This window comes from Carlito syrichta, unplaced genomic scaffold (genome assembly GCF_000164805.1).
Source record: "Carlito syrichta isolate Samal-C Ts95f unplaced genomic scaffold, Tarsius_syrichta-2.0.1 Scaffold315432, whole genome shotgun sequence".
NCBI classification, from domain to species: Eukaryota; Metazoa; Chordata; class Mammalia; order Primates; family Tarsiidae; genus Carlito; species Carlito syrichta.
The window spans coordinates 334677-352941 of NW_007259528.1; the positions used below are offsets into that span (position 1 = coordinate 334677).

Below are 18265 nucleotides of genomic sequence, written 5' to 3' on the forward strand. Positions count from 1 at the left end.
CATCTCTACAATAAATCAAAAAAAAATCAGCCGGGCATGGTAATGCATGCCTGTAATTCCGGCTACTTGGAAGGCTGAGGCGGAAGGATCGCCAGAGCCCAGCAGGTTGAGGCTGCGGTGGCCGGGAGCGGCCACTGCACTCCAGATTGGGTGATGGAGTGAGACTCCGACTCAAAAAAACAAAAACAACAAAAAAAAAAGGGGTAGAAGTGAGATGAGGAAAACTTCTGGACTCTAATTTTTCTATCAGAATTTATGAGATAAAAATTAAAAGAAAATAAGTTGAATTATATTTTTATTTTTTGAGTTGGAGTCTCACTCGGTCGCCCAGACTGGAATGCAGTGGCCGCTCCCGGCCACCGCAGCCTCGACCTGCTAGGCTCCGGCCATCCTTCCGCCTCAGCCTTCCACAACCGGCTAATTTTTGATTTATTGTAGAGATGAGGTCTCGCCTGCCCAGGCGCATCTCGAACCCTCGGGCTCAAGCAATCCACTCACCTCAGCCTCCCAAAGCGCGGGATTACAGGCTGAGCCACCGAGCCCGGCTAAATTAAATTATTTAAGTAGTTTAGTAGAGTAGAACAATGAAGAAAGTTTTTTGCTGTTTACCAGTCTTAGAATAGCTGGGTAATTTAAACTATCAAAAGATCATTCACAGAAACAGCCTTTCCAGCCCTTTCATTTATGCATATGATCAATGGGGTGTCAAATATGATCTGGGAATAAATTACTTGAAAAATAAACGGAATAAAACAATTTGCACATAATTCCTATTTTAATATGGTTAGTAGCACACTTCAGATGGCTCGTTGGTCTAGGGGTATGATTCTCGCTTCGGGTGCGAGAGGTCCCGGGTTCAAATCCCGGACAAGCCCGCCTCATTTTCGCCATATCAGAATCAAGGAACTTAAAAAAGAATGTTTTCAAGTGTTTGCGCCCATCAAAATGTAGATTGGACAAGTGGACAATTAAGTTACCTTCGAAGCAGTTTGGGTACTCAGCCCTGTAGCCAACCCTGTCTGTGGCTGCACAGCCGCTGGTTCGGCTCTATTCTTGTCCACTTCATTTCCAACCCAGAGAAGAAAAGGAAAGCCAGAACGAGCTTGGCTGAGTGCTTTTGGGGACACGTGAACTGTAGTCAATTGGAATCTGCTTTTCTCTCTTAGGGAGGGTAATTTTAATTTTTAATTTCCACTCCAGTTTCTCTGACTCCTGGCGTTTACACTCCCGCTGTGGTCGACTGCTAGGATGTGAGATGTTTGCCTCTTTCTGTTCCTTTTGCCATAGACCAGTTTTCCCTGGATAGAGTTTATTAATTTATTCATTCAATGGAGGAATAGTCAACGAATACTGTGTGTCTATCTCGGTGCTGAATGTTGAGGAGGCAGTGGTGGATAGGGAAGGAATACGGTTTTATTTACACCGGACTTATTACAAGAAACTAGTTTCGATGATAATGCACTTTATGGGACACACAGAATTCCCACTGAAATGTGTAACTCCAGGGCTGGCTATAGGTTCATCAGTCATGAACACTAGAAGCTCGAGATCTTTCCCAACCCATGCTCTGGAAACTTGCAGGAACTTTCTCCTCTGCCCCAGGAAATGCTATCACTTAGGAGTTGTTGAAAAGGCTTAAGAGAATCACACTGAAACTTGAAAGAGGAAAAAATGGGGAGGAAGATAACAATCCAGTTATTTTGTTCATACTAGAATATTTTGCTCATGCTAAAATATTTCCTCAGAAATAATAGGGCTGTTTGCTCTTGTGGCCAAGACTCAATGTCTCAATGTGGACAACTCACCCCACCCCCCCACCCCCTCCCCAATTTCTTCTTTGCTTCATGGACGGATATTATGGAGGCTCAAGAAGCCCTTGCCCTGCTCTGCTTGGTATTTTCTGAAAAAGGAAGGGTCTTTTTTACCTTTTTTCTGACCAATTTTGAGGTCCTTTGAGTATGAAGATGCAAGTTCTTATTCAAAGGCGGAGTGCAATATATTCTTTTTTTTTTGAGTTGGAGTCTCACTCTGTCGCCAAACTGGAGTGCAGTGGCCGCTCCCGGCCACCGCAGCCTCGACCTGCTGGGCTCCGGCGATCCTTCCGCCTCAGCCTTCCAAGGAGCTGGAACTACAGGCGTGCGCTGCCACGTCCAGCTAATTTTTTTTTTTTTTTTTAATTTTATTGTGGAGATGAGGGCTCACCAACTTGCCCAGTCGGGTCTCGAACTCGCGGTCTCAGGCAATTCACTCACCTCAGCCTCCCAAGGCGTGGGATTACAGGCTGAGCCACCGAGCCCGGCTAATATATTCTTTTTACATATAAATTTATATTTATACTTTATCTGTAATCTAATTTTATAACTTGGTGTAGATGGTGTCACTCATTAAGTGTGAGATTTTTAAAAAAGAAAAATTTCCTTCAACCTCTTTTAAGAATTTTCTCAGAATTCAGAAAGTCAGCTTATGTCATGCAGGCAGAAGAGACTGAATGATCCTTCTCCCCAAGGGATTTTACTATCTCAAGAGGAATGAGTTAAAGATTTTTGCCACATAAGTGTCTGAGAGCAAATAGCACTTACAATTCATTCTAAAACGATGGCCAGAGTCAACAAATTAGACTTACAGTGTTAGTTTCCAGTTATTTGAAGGGTCTAATTATAGTTAAGGACCAGCAATAAAATACCACTAGATATCATTAGACATTGATGTTAGTGTCTAATATGAGAGACAGAGATAAAAGTGAACTAGAAAAAATAGAGAAAAATATTAGGTACAGAGAAGAAAAAGTCTCAGGCAAGTTATTACCTCTGTTTTTTAAAAAGGGAGAGAGAGAATCCCAAACAAAAGAGTAACTCTAAATCCACAAGTCTCTTGAAATTGTGAGAGTAGAAAGGAAACACTTAATAGAACAGTTAAAATAAAATGTGAAGAATATCTCCAAAATGTGGAGTAAAAACATAAAGAGAAACTTCAGCAATTGTTTTTTAAATATATACCCACATGGGTTGAAAACCTATGTCCACACAAAAACTTGCACATGAATGCTTATAGCAGCTTTATACATTATTGCTAAAATGTGGAAGCAACCAAGATGTACTTCAATCAGTGGTTGGATGAAAACTGTATAAAAGCTTGAAAATCACCCAATTTCTTCTCTTTTTTGGTAGGCGTTTGTAGTTATTTAGGGGTAATTTTTTAAAACATCAATTATGTTCAGGTGACAAAATATGAGGAATAGGTGAATAATATTTGCCAACTATAATGATGTAAATAGTCAATGCATCTTCCACAAAAATTATGATATAACTGTATTTGAAAGAAAAATAAATGTCTGTATCTGAAGGTGGTTAAGGTGAGAAAAAGAGGTGAATCTTCTATTTGTATAATCGGAAATCAATGGAAGATACTAAACTTAAAATTAACTTGAAGCAACAAAAGTATATGTTTTAGATAGAGTACAATTTTGTCTGTGTAACCAAGACCCAAAAGAACTGTAGCTTAAAGGAAGAAGACATTTACTGATCTCTCAGCTACAGTATGAGGGTATAATCCAATGCCAGGGTGAGGCTTTGGCTGCACTGTGTTGGCTGTAGTCTTCTTTCTCATGACTTCCTCCTTCCCACAGTGTTCTGGGTACAATATCTTTTTATGATACCTTCATTCTCCAGAGCAGATACTGTAGGAAGAGAGAAGTAGATGTTATTTATTTCTCTTATGGGCATAACCTGGAAGCTTTACGTATGCCTTCTCTCTTATGCCCTTATTTAGAAATTCATCTTATGATTGCATTTCCTGTCAAGAAAAGTTGTGCACTATAATATTTTCACTGGTGACTATGAGCTCAGCTAAATATCCATTTATTGGAAGAAAAAATAATGATGGACAACTAGCCATCTCTGTCATAGCATGATATTGGAAAATGTATTGGCAAAAACAACAATCTAAGGTAAAGTGTCCTGGCACTGAGAGTGTGAAAATACCGCATGGACCTAATCCTGCAGGATTTCCCCCATGTTCCCTGTTGTTCGATCACTTGCTTGGACTTCAGAAGAGAAATGGACTCCAGTGGAAACCGTTATAGGAACTCTGAACCCTGATGGTTTTCGGGGGAGCTCTCGGGACGCTATGAGTCGACCGACAGAGGCGCTAACCAGACCCACCCAACGCGGGAGGGTGAAGGCAAACTCCGGTGAGTCCCTTGTCTCCGCCACGCCCACCGGCTTCGAAAGCGCCTCCTGCCTCGGGATCGGAAAGTTGGAGAAACAGAGTGGCGCCCTAACCACTAGTATCACATCTCAGACACCTGTTTGAGTTAAACCCATTCTTCTCCCCCTCCCCGCCTCTGCCCTACGACAGCTTTCCGAAAGCAAACTCTGAAATAAAATATTCAAGAATCATGGCATACGGTGACGAGGTGGCCGAGTGGTTAAGGCGATGGACTGCTAATCCATTGTGCTTTGCACGCGTGGGTTCAAATCCCACCTTTGTCGGCTGAGGTGGTTCTAATACTAGAGACAAAAGCATAGACACCTAAAACTGCCCACGCACCAAGTTGTTTCCTGTGACTCAAGCAAGCTACTCTAATTCTGCAGTCTTTCTAGTTTCATAAGTATTACAGTGGTGGTCTCAGGTTTTGTTTTTTAAAACATTTATGGTTGATTGGGTATTGTCTGTATTGTTCGCGTGATCAATTTCATGAAGTTACTTCTGGTGGGCTTCCTTCCTGATGACAAATTTTCGAGCCTGAGAAAGGTCGGAGATAGAGAAAAGAGGAAGGTGGGGGGCGGGGAGTGGGGGGAGATGAGAAGGAAGGGAGAGAGATGAAGCCAACAAAAAGCGGGAGGAAACTGGTGTCTGGTATTTCCATTCCTTTTTTTAGAAATAATTACTACTATGAATAGTAAAATAAATTCATTAAAAAAGGTAAGCAAAACAAACAAATAGCAAAGGTAAGCAAAACAAACAAACACACCAAGGCCAAAATTCAATTATTTAGGTTCTCAAGAACAAAACGAGGGACCGAAATAGAAAACACGTTTACCACTAAAGGGATGGACACAAGAGTTTTTTAAAAAGTATGTGAAGAAATTAGGAGATGTTATTTTCAAGTGATAACCACAAAACCGCCAAAATTTACTTTTGTAATGATCAGATTCTCTTTTCCCGGTCTTAGCTATATTCACGCATCCTTTACATGCCCTCATAGCACCTATACAGAAATAAAATTCACCTTTTCTGATTAAGAGAAAACATCATAAATATTTTTCTTTTAAACTCAGTCTTCATAATTATTCTAATAGCAGCATTATAGTAAAAGGAATTGGCATGCTATAATCTACTTTAGCAATTCTGTTTCTGAAATCATTTTCTTTTAGGAAAATTAATGGTTCAAAGGGTTGCTTGTTGCAGAAATAAATTAGAGGCTTTGAACATCTTATGGCTATTGTTAGTAATTAGCCAATTCTGTTTCAGTTTACGTTGCTTTTCTTTATAATTCAGTCACCAGTGCAGGAGGGACCCAGTTTCCCCACAGACAAGCTGGAATTGTGATTATTTATGTAAGTCATGTTTTTATAAAATAAAACATGTTATATATTTGTATAGATTTTGGATTTATCCAGTAAGTAGAATGACAAGAATCTTTCCAAATATTGTTCTTTAATTATGCTTTTATTTGCTATGAGCCTATAGACCTTAGAATTATTTATCTCAAATATTTTTTTCTGTTACCTTTCAAATATATTTTTAAAATAATGTAATCATAGAAAGTCTTAAAAATACACTTACATTTATAGTAACATAAAATAGTCATTTATCCATACCAGAACTTCCATTTTTCTAATATTTTTGAAAATTCTTATTCTATAAAACTGGTTTTTAATTTTTAAACTTTTTGTGAAAATTATCACCGCTGCAGAAAATTATGTAAAACATATATGCCAACTTAAATAATTATAATAAGCAAGTGCTTACATAATTGTGACAAAGGTCAAGAAGTTGAACATGACAGCCATCTAATAAGTGCCCTCCCATCACTAACCCCTTTCTTCCTAAAGATAACCACCAAACTGACTTTAACTTTGCATTAAAAAAAATATTTTATCAACTTTTTTTTATTCTTAAGCACCATTGTTTACCTATGTCTGAACTTTATATAAATAGAATCATATATACAGTATTTATTTTTTATACTGTTTTCTTAGTAATATTCTGTAGGTTTCATTCTGGTGCTATAGATATAAATCATCCCTTTCTGTTTCTATATAGTATGCCATAGTATGAACATACTGCAGCGTATTTATCTTTTGTATTCATTTTCCGTTGGAGTTTTACAAACTACCCTAAAACTTAGTTTTTAAAACATTTATTGTTTTCCAGTTTCTGTGGGTCAGGATTCTGGGAGTGGCTTAACTGGCTTCTCTGATTCAGGGTCCAAAGTTACAGTAAAGGTTTTGGCAGAAGCTTCAGTTCTCCCAAGGCTAGACTGGGGAAAGATTGGCTTTCAAGATCACTGACTGGGTTGTTGACAGGATGTTAGACTGAGGATCTAAGTACTCGCCAACTGTTGTCTGGAGGCCACTCTCAGTTTCTTGTAATTTGAACTCTCCACAGAAATGCTCATGATACAGTGATATGTTCCATCAGAACATGAGATCCAACAGAGTCAGAAAGAGTGTGAGCAAGAAAAAAGTACAGTCTTTTATAACTTGGTTTTGGAAGTGACATCCTATCACTTTTGCTATATTCTATTCAGTGGAAGTGATTAAGTAGATTCAGCATATACACAAGGGAGCAGGAGCCGGGAATTATGGAGGTTATCTTAGAAACTGTCTACAATGCTTTTAAGTTGATGAATATTTGTGTTTCTCTTTACTACCAGGACCTTTCCTAGGAGTAAGTTCAAATAGTTACCATATTCTATCAATAAAGAAAATTCTAACATCATATTATTCTTAAAAATGTTTGTTCTGTGTCTCTAACAGATAAGGACATCATGAATAATTACATCTAACACAACTATAAATAATTCTTCAATATTGTCTAATACTCAGACTGGTTCAAATTTCCCCAACTGTTTAAAAATGATTTTTATACTGACAACACCAAATGCTGCTAAGGATGTGGGTCAACAGAAACTCTCATTCACTTTTGTTAAGATTGCAAAATGGTACAGCCACTTTGGAAGGCAATTTGGCAGTTTCTTACAAAATTAAACATGCCCTTACCATATGATCCATCAATTTCACTCCTTGGTATTTACCCAAAGGAGTTGAAATCTAACATCTACACAAAAACACACATGGATTTTTATGGCAGCTTTATTCATAAATGCCAAAACTTGGAAGCAACCAAAATGTCCTTCAGCAGATGAATGCATAAATAAACTGTGATTTATCCAGACAATAGGATATTATTACGTGCTCAAGAAAAAAAAAAGTCATCAAGCCATGCAAAGATACAAAGGAAATTTAACTGCATATATTACTGAGTGAAAGAAGAGAATCTGAAAAGCCTACATGCTATAAGACTCCAACTATACGGCACTGTAGAAAAGACAAACCTATAGAGAAAGTAAAAAGATCAGTTGCAGGGAGAAGAGATGAGTATTCATGGAGAATAGGAGATTTTTTTTTTTAAGGAAAGTAACAATACTCTCTGTGATACTATAATGAGGATAGATGTCATTATACATTTGTTCAAACCCATAAAATGTGTAAAACCAAAACTGAACCCTAATATAAACTATGGACTTTGGATGATAATAATGTGTCATGAGTTCATCAGTTATAACAAATGTATCACTTTGATGGAGGATGTTGATAATGGGGAAGACTTCATAAGTGTGGAAGCAGGACGTATATGAGATATCTCTGTATTTTGCTTAATTTCATTGTGAACCTAAAACTGCTCTAAAAAATTAAGTCCTGTAAAAATGCTTTTCACAAGATAGTTTGCTCAGATTAACACACCGATAAGATTCTTAAATTACAACTGATTTATGCATCTCTTAGATTTGTTTAATTTTTTTTTTTTTTAAAACACCCTTTCTTATTTTTTCCCTTGTGCTATTTAGTTATTGATGTAACTGGATATTTTCCTCGTAAGATTTTCTACATTCTGGATTTGGCTGATTGCTGCAGTCAAGGTGTCAGAAACCTTATAATGTCATTGACCATGCTTATTAATTCCATTGCTTTCTGAAAACTTGCAATTAAGTCAAAAACTTGATAAGATTTAGACTTAGGTCTTCTCTCTCTCTCTCTCTCTCTCTCTGTCTCTCACACTCTCTTTCTCTTGGTGGAGTGTTGTGCCTCTTAGTGCATCTATAATGAGGCACATAAGATATGACTGTCCCACTGTTAAATTTGCTCTAAGATTTCACCCATTTATAGGCTGTATAAATGTATAGTCTGTAAGTATTCGTTATAAAGGTCTGAAATAACTTATCACATAATACTTTTAGCATACATGAGCAATTACATTATCATCATCTACACTTGCTAATTCATTAACAATTGTAAAATGGTGAATTTAGAATTCCTTCTGCAAATAGCACTTGGAATTTTTCTGTGAAAAATACTTTTCTTCTTTTTTTCTTATTTTATTTTAGATGGGGGGGTACATGTGCAGTTTTGTTACAGGGGTATACTGGGTGCTGCTGGGATTTGGGCTTCTGTTGAACTTGTCACCCCAATAGTGAGTATAGTACCTTCTGTGTAGTTTTTCAACGCTCACCTCCTCCTCCTCCCCTTAGGAGTCCTTAGTGTCTGTTGTTTACATCTTATGTCCATGTGTATCCAGTGTTTAGCTCCCACGAACTACATTCTTTCCATAACTTCATATCTTTGTGAAACTGGGTTTTCAGCAGTTGCCATGATAAAAATCAAGCACCATGGAAAAATCAAAATGGAACAATAAGTGAAGGTGGCAGCAGCCTACAATCTGCTTTCGAGGACTGAAAGTTGTGCAGTGCCTCTTTCCTTCAGTTGCTGTATAGGTATTAGTTTTTCAAACAGCTACAAGTTGTTATGACACAAAAACTAATTAAGTCATTTGGATGTAACTACTTAATAAACAGAGCCATCAGGTATTTCTTTCACTCTAGAGGTGCTACAAAAATAATCACTGAGGCACTAGAGGTGCCATGAACAGAAAAAGTTTGGGAAACTCTGGCATAATCTAACAATGCATATAGAGACATACACTTCAAAATTGGAAATGTACGTTCTTTTAAAGCATATAAGAAACTTTTTAGAAAATCTGATTATGTATGAGGTCACAAAGAAAAGTCTCCACCTAGTTCAAAAAAATTAATACTCCACAAATCATGATGACTGACCATAATATTTTAAAACTAGAAATCAATAGTAAAGATTATTTTAAAAAACACATATGTCTAGAAAAAGTACTTTCCTAAATACCATTGGCTCAACAGAAAAACACAATAAAAGTTTTGAAATCTCTCTCTCTCTCTCTTTCTTTCTTTCTTTCTTGTTGGGGGGGGTCTCACTCTGTTGCCTAGGCTGGAGTGCAGGCAGCAGCACCACAGCCTCCACCTCCTGGGCTCAGGTGATTCTTCTGCTTCAGCCTCTTGAATAGTTGGAACTACAGGGGTCTACCTCCACACCCGGCTAATTTTTCTTTTTCTTTTCTTTTTTATAGAGACAAGGTCTCACTATGTTGCCTAGGCTGGTTTCAAACTCCTGGGCTCAAGCAATCCTCCTATCTCAGCATCTCAAAATGCTGGAATTACAAGCATGAGCCACCACACCTGACCAAAAGTGGGGTACAATTCAGGGTTAGGTATACACAATGGTCATTGTACAAGTAAAGTTTGGGCCTCACTTTGATCCCCACTTCACCTTGTTTGAGATCAGGTACCTTTATTGATGAAATGTGCCCTCCCTCCCCTGGCAGTTTCCCACTACTGCCAATCCCTTTCTTATAGTATTATGATAATTGTTTAGGGTCTATGAGTAAGAACATGTGGTACTCAGTTCTTTGTTTCTGTGATAGATCACTTAGTATTATAGACTGTAAGTTCATCCAAGTTGCGTGAAGTTCATAATTTTGTTGTTCTTTAGGCTGCATAATATTCCATCATATATATGTACCACATTTTTTTATCCAGTCCACTTTCCATGGGCAGCACAGTTGGTTCCATGTTTTTGCTATTGTGAATAATTTTGCAGTAAACATGTGTGTGCAGGTATCTTTTTCATAGAGTGTTTTGAGTTCCTCCAGGTATATTCCCAGAACAGGGATTGCTGTGTCATAGGGAAGGTCAATTTTTAGATCTTTTAGTAATCGCTACACTGTTCTCCACAGAGGTTGTACTAATTTACACTCCCACCAACAGTGTAGAAGGGTTCCCTTTCTCCTGCATTCTTTTCAGCATCTGTTATTTTTTGAGTTATTGATGATGGCCATCCTGACTGGAGTTAGGTGGCATCTCAGTGTGGTTTTAATTTGCATTTCTTTGATGATTACTGAGGCTGAGCATTTTTTTCATGTATCTATTGGCTGCTCATATGTCTTCTGAGAGGTATCTATTCATATATTTTGCCCATTTTTTTTTAAGAGGGCTGTTTGTCTTTTTTTTTTCTTTTCGGCACGTTTGAGTTCCTTGTAGATCCTAGATGTTAGGCCTTTGTCAGATATGCAGTTGGCAAATACATTTTCCCATTCTGTGGGCTGTCTACCTGCTCTCTTGTTGGTTTATTTTGCTTGGCAGAAGCTTTTCAGTTTGATGAGGTTCCACTTGTCTATCTAATCTTTTATGGCACAGGCATTTGTGATTTTGATCAGGAATAGGTTGCTGGTTCCAATTTCCATAAGGGTGTCGCCTACATTTTCTAGGGTTCTTATAGTCAGTGGTTGTTAGTGGAGGCTTTGTTGAAGATGAGTTGGTTGGGAAATTGAGGTTTTTGCTTCCAGAATCTCTATCCTGTTCCTTTGGTCTATATGCCTGTTCTTGTGCCAATATCAGTCTGTTTTGATTATTATAGCCTTATAATAAAGTTCAAAGCCTGTAAGCATGATACCTCCTGCTTTGTTTCTTTTGCTGAGAATTGTTTTGGCTACTCATGGTCATTTCATATGTTTCCATATTAATTTCTGTATTGTTGTTTCCAGGTCTGAGAAGAATGCTGCTGGTAATTTAATGGGAATTGCATTAAATCTGTAGATTGCCTTGGGTAGGATGGACATTTTAACAATGTTGATTCTTCCAATCCATGAGCATGAAATATCTTTCCATTTGTTTGTGTCATCTTTGATTTCTTTGAGCAGTGTGTTGTAGCTTTCATTGTAAAGAGAAACACTTTTCTTTGACCAAATATCATGTTACTCTGTGATTCTCCTTTGAAGTCAACCTATTCCCTCACTTCTAGCTCATGACAACCATGCATTGATTCCATAGTTTTGCCTTTTCTAAAATGTCATATAAATAGAATCACATAATTTTTAAAAATCATGTTACTCTGAAAGATATTTTATATAGAAATGGCAAGATGAATGCCTGACTCTATTTCTTTGCTTATTTCATAATAATTTTGTGTCCTAGCAAAGTAAGTGTATAAGGAGTTTTTTAAGGTAGCATTATAAACTTTTGAATTTCTAAACATTTAATATATTGTAATATATCACAGTTATTATTCTTTTTGTGATACACATGTGAGAATTTGAACAAATTGCAAATGTGCAGCTCAACAAATTATATCATTATACCTATTTAACCAAGATCAAACGTTAGACCACTACTTTTACTTCAAAACTGGTACATATTCCCTTCTAATCACTAATATCTCACTTCTCCACAAATGCCACATTTACTCTTTATAGCAACATATTAGTTTCTTCCAAAATCAAATTTTACAGAAATGGTTCTTACAATAAGAATGTAGTACGTTTGGCTTTGTACAATATTATGTTGGCAAGATAGATCTATGTAATTATAATTTATTTTCATTGTGCTGTACTATTCCAGGGTTTGGATGTCCACAATTTATTTATCCAGTCTACTATTGATTGGCATTTTTTTCAAGTTCTGGCTATTATAAGCTACATTTTTTACAAATATTTTCCACACATCTCTTGGTGCACACTTTCACTGGATATATATGCAGAAGTGAAATGTTGAGACCTAGGTTATGAATAATTTATTAAATAATTTTATTAGACAATCTGAAAAGATATTTGTAGAGATAGTGTCAGCAGCACACCTGAAACATATATAAAATTTCTGTTGCTTCAAATTCTTCCCAAAATGTGATATGGCCAGGCTTTATATTTTTACTATTTTCCTGAGTATTAATGGATTAAGATTGCATATTTATTCTGTAAATACCTGATTATCATTGCAGTTAAGAGTCTTTTTATATTATTATCACTATTAGATATTCCATTTTGTGAAGTCCTTCAAATCACTTGACCATTTTTTCTTCAGCCTTTTCTTACTATGTGTCTTTTCTATATATTATCTACAAGTTTTTTGTTGATTTTATGTGTTATAACCACATCTTATGAAACTTGCCATTTTAAACTCTTAACTTCTTAATGGCAACTTGAGGAACAAAATATTTTAGCTTTAATAAATCCAAATTTGATACATATTTATGTGTCTATGTGTCACATGTATTAGAGATATATGCATATGTGTTAGTGTTTTGTGGGTTTTGTTTTAAAAATATGCTCCCCAGAAGTCATAAAGATATTTCCCTTTATTAACATGTACAGACTATATTGTTCTACCTTTTACAGTTAGATCTATAATGTACATAGAATTGATATTTATTTATAGTGGGAGGAAAAATCATCTGAAATATCTATCTATCCAAAATGTATTTTTTTTCTTTTTTTTTTTTTTGAGTTGGAGTCTCACTCTGTCGCCCAGACTGGAGTGCAGTGGCCACTCCTGGCCACGGCAGCCTCGACTGCTGGGCTCTGGCGATCCTTCCGCCTCAGCCTTCCAAGTAGCCGGAATTACAGGCATGCACTACCAGACCCGGCTGAGTTTTTGATTTATTGTAGAGATGAGGTCTCGCCAAGTTGCCCAGGCGGGTCTCGAACCCGTGGGCTCAGGCAATCCACTCACCTCAGCCTCCCAAAGGCACAGGATCACAGGCTGAGCCACCGAGCCCGGCCAAGCTGTATTCTGAATGAATTTGTTGGCACAATTATAGAGCAGTCTCTATGCCTTAAGAACTCAATAATTCAGTCACTTTAGGCTAAATTTCCTGTGACTTATATACTTTACTGCAGTTATAAAAGTGATTAGAAAGTCTTGATGAGTTATTGAATATTGAAAATATCTCATGACATGAGCCTTATATTTTAATCAGTGAATGCTCATTGCTTCTAAGATTTAAACGCATAGTATCTTAGTGATTCTTATCCCTCAAAAGTCATTCCAAACTCCTTATATCTTTAGCAGAACAAAAACATATGGAGTTGCTAGCTTGTGGCCTTATGTCTATTCTTTTAAATTATGGCTGAGGCTTTCTCTGTTCAACCAGCATGGCTCTTATATGAGTGAAGAATTCTCAACCTAGGGTTATTTTATCCCATCAGGGGACATTTGGCAATGTCTAGAGACAGTTTGGTTGTTACAACTGAAGAGGAAGTGCTACTGGTATCTAGTGGGTAAAGGCCAGAGACGCTGCCAAACATTCAACAATGCAAAAGACAACTCCCTACAACAAATAATTTTCCAGCCCAAAATGTCAACAATGCCAAGTTAAGAAACCTTGATATTGTGACCTCTATCTACACACACACACACACACACACACACACACACACACACACACACACACAAATATATTAAAAATATATCAGATGGTCACAGCTCTACTCTATCTTTTAGATCGATATCCAACTCTTTTGCTGACACTCAAGACACTCTGTGCTCTTTGTTTACCATACTGCTCCTTAGAGTGAAGATTCAGTCTCTCCCACACATCATATGAATTCCCCTCTCCAACTCATTTCTTAGGATATTTATATAGCCTCCCATACTCATTTTGCTTTGACTAATCTTTTTTTCAAAGAATATTTTAAGATCTACATTTTCAAGACAGGTTATGGAGAAAAGTGATTATTTGCTTCCCTCAACTTTAATATGTGATGCTTTTTCATGCACTCAGCAAATAAGATGTCTGCCCAAGTATACCTTCTCTTGGGTGATTATTTCTCAAATGACCTTACTTAGATACAATTGATCCACTTACATCAAACATATGCAGAAATATGAAGATCTTTTTTTCCTAGCATATTATATCATGGAATCATAATAATTTGTTCACCATGTGGTATTGCTTGATGACATGAGAATTCCTCAAGGGATTTTTTTTTTTCCAAACAGATAATATGCTGTTATGGATTGAGTGTTTGTGTCTCCCCTAATTCATATGTTGAAATTCTAACTCCCAATATGACGGTATTAGGTGGTGAGGCTTTTGGGAAGAAATTATATCATGAGAGTGGAGTCCTCATGAATGGGATCAGCACCCTTGCAAAAGAGACTCCAGAGAGCTCTCTTGCCCTCTTTCTGCCATGTAAGGACACAGCAAGAAGATACAACTGCAAATGACATGTTGCAACCTGGAAGGAGGTCCTCACCAGAACCCAAACATGCTGGCACCCTGATCTCAGACTTCCAGCCTCCAAAACAGACAGAAATGCATTCCTGCTGTTTATAACCAGCCTAGTCTAAAACTGTTTGTTATAGTAGTCCGAACTGACTACAACATATGCCTGTCAAAATTAACTGTGTACTTATACCCCCAGGATGTCCTCTTTCTCTTCTACTCATTCTCTGCTACACAGCTTTAATGCAAACTATCCTATGAAGCATTGTCTAGTCTCCAAGATTAAGCCATCTCCTTTAAGTTTTCATAGCCCTAAAGAGATTATAACACATATGAAAATTATAGTTAAATATTCCCAAATATTTGTTCAATATCTGTCTCTTGGGCTGGGCATAGTGGTTCACACTTATAATCCCAGCACTTTGGGAGGCCAAAGAGGGAGACTCGCTTCAGTCCACGAGTTCGAGACCAGGCTGAGCAACATAGTGAGACTTTGCCTCTACAAAAAAAAAAAAAAATCAAAAAATTAGCCAGGCATGGTGGCATGCACCTGTAGTCTTAGCTACTCGGGAGGCTGAGACAAGGGGATCGCCTGAACCCAAAAGGTTGAGGCTGTGGAGTGCTATGACTGTGCCACTGCACTCCAGCCTAGGCAACAGAGTGAAACCTCTACTCAAAAAAAAAAAAAAAAAAAAAAAATCTGTCTTTTATAATAATGTATGTTTTCCATAAAAGCTGGTCTGTGTGTCCACTCTGTAATACATCTATGATATCAAGACTGGCTCGTAATGGACTTCTTAAGAAATATTACATAAGTGACATCTACAATAGAATTTTTATGGATTGGGTCGAAGTACCTATGTACATGGGTCTGGGTCTGGGATCTACTCAAGTTCAGAAAGAAGATATGGTCCCTGAATAGTAAAATCAGAAAGTTGGAGCCAGTGCCCTTTGTGGGATTCTTGGGGAACATAGGAAGGAAAATCTAGAGCCAGGGATGATGGTTTCAAAATACACTGATATTGAAAAGTCACACATTTAGAAGGAGACAAAACCTTGATAGTGCTATGCAGTGATACCCAGACACACATCAGACATTCACCTAATCAAGCTCCTTCACAGAGATTGTCTCTGATAAAATGACAGACATGATAGCAAACTCATTTAATAGTTTATTAATTTATTGCACAATCATTAAGTCCTCTCTGTCCCTAGTTTTGTGCTAGACAATCCTTGGTATAGTGCAATGATCAAGAACAGAGAGTGAAACCTAGAGATGAGATCATAACACAACAGGCACAAACTCACACTACCAGACACAACTTGAATCATATAAAATAATACTCACTAACAAAGTGTTAAAAAACACTAACAGAGACCTAAAGTGACACAGAGAGATTAACACCCAGAGACATACAATGAAACAGATAAGCAATGAAACAGACACAATTACACCCCCACATATTATAATAAATCATGAGGACCAATTATAGGCAGGTACAATTATAATCCCCACTTAAAAATGAATAAACCAGAGGCACAAAAACATAAATACTTTTCCCAGAGTCACAGATAACTTGGGGGAGGGGGTAGGATTTTTACCTGTCATGTCCGAATCTAGTGTTTTTGACCTTAGCTACTACCCTAAAGTGTCGCCTTCCCCAGATTATAACGAGGCTAGTTCCTCCTCTTTCTTCAGGTCTCAAGTCTAAGAGTCTAAGACGTCTTTCAAGATTCCATGTCTAAAGACCCAACATTTCCTTGCTTCATTATCTTTAATAACGCATGACCATTTGAAATTATTTATTATCCTGTACTTGTACTTATTATCCTTGCCCCTCCAAGAGTTAGGGAATCGAGACCTCTTCCATCTGGGATTGCCAGATATAGCTATAAAAATATAAAATGTCCACTTAAACTTGAACCTCAGATTTTTTATTATATCTCTTGCAATATCTGGAGCATACTTATATTTACAAATTATTCATTGTTTATTTGAAATTCAAATTTAACAAGGCATCGTATATTTTATGGGACAATCCTACCTTCACCACAGTCAACCATGTATTCTATGGTGTCTTGCATACAGTTGTTTTTAAATATATACATTCAATATAGAACTATATTAAGTGTTTTTAATGATTGTGTTTCAGGAAATCTATGTAACTGCTTGAATTAGGTGCAAGAATTGGTACTTTTACAGACTTGTAGGAAAAATACACATAGATATTTCTAGATAAACAAATGGATCAATACTTTTTACCTTTGCTCTTTCACCAAATGAGTACTGGCTTCTTTTTGTATAGGGTTTTTCCTTAGCACTTTCAAAGACATGTTGATTCCCCAGCTATTCTTCCACAAACCTTTTCCTTAACTCAATTTGTCTTAAAGAAAGACATAAGGAGAAAATGGATTTCTGAAGGTAGTCAATGCTCATGGTGGACTCACTACCCACTGTGTCTTCTTTCTCTTTTCATTCCAGGTTTCTCATTCCTCATTTTTCTCATATTCAAAATACTGACAGACTTTCAGATTCTTGAAGCAAAAAGTAAAATAATGGTTATATAATTGCTTGTAGGCTCTTAAAAGCAAGAGAAGTGCCACTGGTTGCTATTATTAATACATGCTTCTCACATTAATAGGCTGGGTGGAGTGGTTCATGCCTGTAATACCAGCACTTTGGGAGACTGAGGCAGGAGGACTGCTTGAGCCCAGGTGTTCAAGACCAGCTTAGGCAACATAGTGAGACTTTGTCTCTACAGAAAACAAACAATAATCCAAGAGTTGTGGCATACCTGTAGTCCTGGCTACTTGGGAGGCTGAGGCAGAAGAGCCCCCTGAGCCCAGGAAGTTGAGGCTGTGGTGGCCGTAAGCATGCTACTCCACTTTACTCTGGGTGACGGAGTAAGACCCTGACTCAAATCCCCCCCTCAAAAAAAAAAAACAAAAAAAAACAAGAAAAAAGATAGACACACAAGAATGATCGAGTGTAGACCAGGATTTGAAAGCATTGCCAGAACTAGTAAGTTTTGAAACTCAATTTTTTTGGTACAGGACCAGAAAAATCTATACCCACAAACTAAACATATCTCTACAACCAGCTGACTAGGTGAAAATGGGAAATGTTTTGGGAACTCATCTCTACAACTTCCCTGATTTGGTTCAGAGGTTGGTGGTATTTGTAGAATAGATGATATGCCCAGGCCACTGCATCTCTGATAATGTTGCCAATCAGGAACAGCTTATGACTTAAGTAAAGTTAATATTCTCCTAGGAGATAAATACTAAATAAGTTATTAGAGGATTATTTGGTATAATTTTTCTGTGTATTGTAAAGAATCAAACACAGCTATGAATATATAAACAGGGGGTTCTTAACCTAGGAGGTTAGGAAAAATGCCCCAGAGTAGGTGGTATCTAAGCCATAAACTAAAGAAATTAGAGAACATGGGGGTGCAAATATTCAACAAATCTTTACCAATATCTGACTGATGGGATTAAGTCCTTCCTCTTACCAGGACCTATTTTATCGGGGGGAACTATAATTATTTTGACTTAGTGATAGGCTAGGAGAAAAGAACCCACTTTGTTTTGAGTTTGGAATGCAGTAGCACAATCCTGGGTTCAGGCAATCCTTCTGCCTCAGTCTCCCGAATAGCTGAGACTGCAGGCAC

At 37.3% G+C, this 18265-nt stretch overlaps 2 non-coding genes across 2 annotated transcripts; both read left to right on the plus strand.

Annotated features, from left to right (window-relative positions):
- Positions 1-803: 803 nt before the first annotated feature.
- On the plus strand, positions 804-875 carry TRNAP-CGG. The gene has a single exon. It is a non-coding gene; the product is annotated as a tRNA-Pro (tRNA).
- Positions 876-4408: 3533 nt separating this feature from the next.
- TRNAS-GCU lies at positions 4409-4490 on the plus strand. The gene has a single exon. It is a non-coding gene; the product is annotated as a tRNA-Ser (tRNA).
- The last annotated feature ends 13775 nt before the right edge of the window (positions 4491-18265 follow it).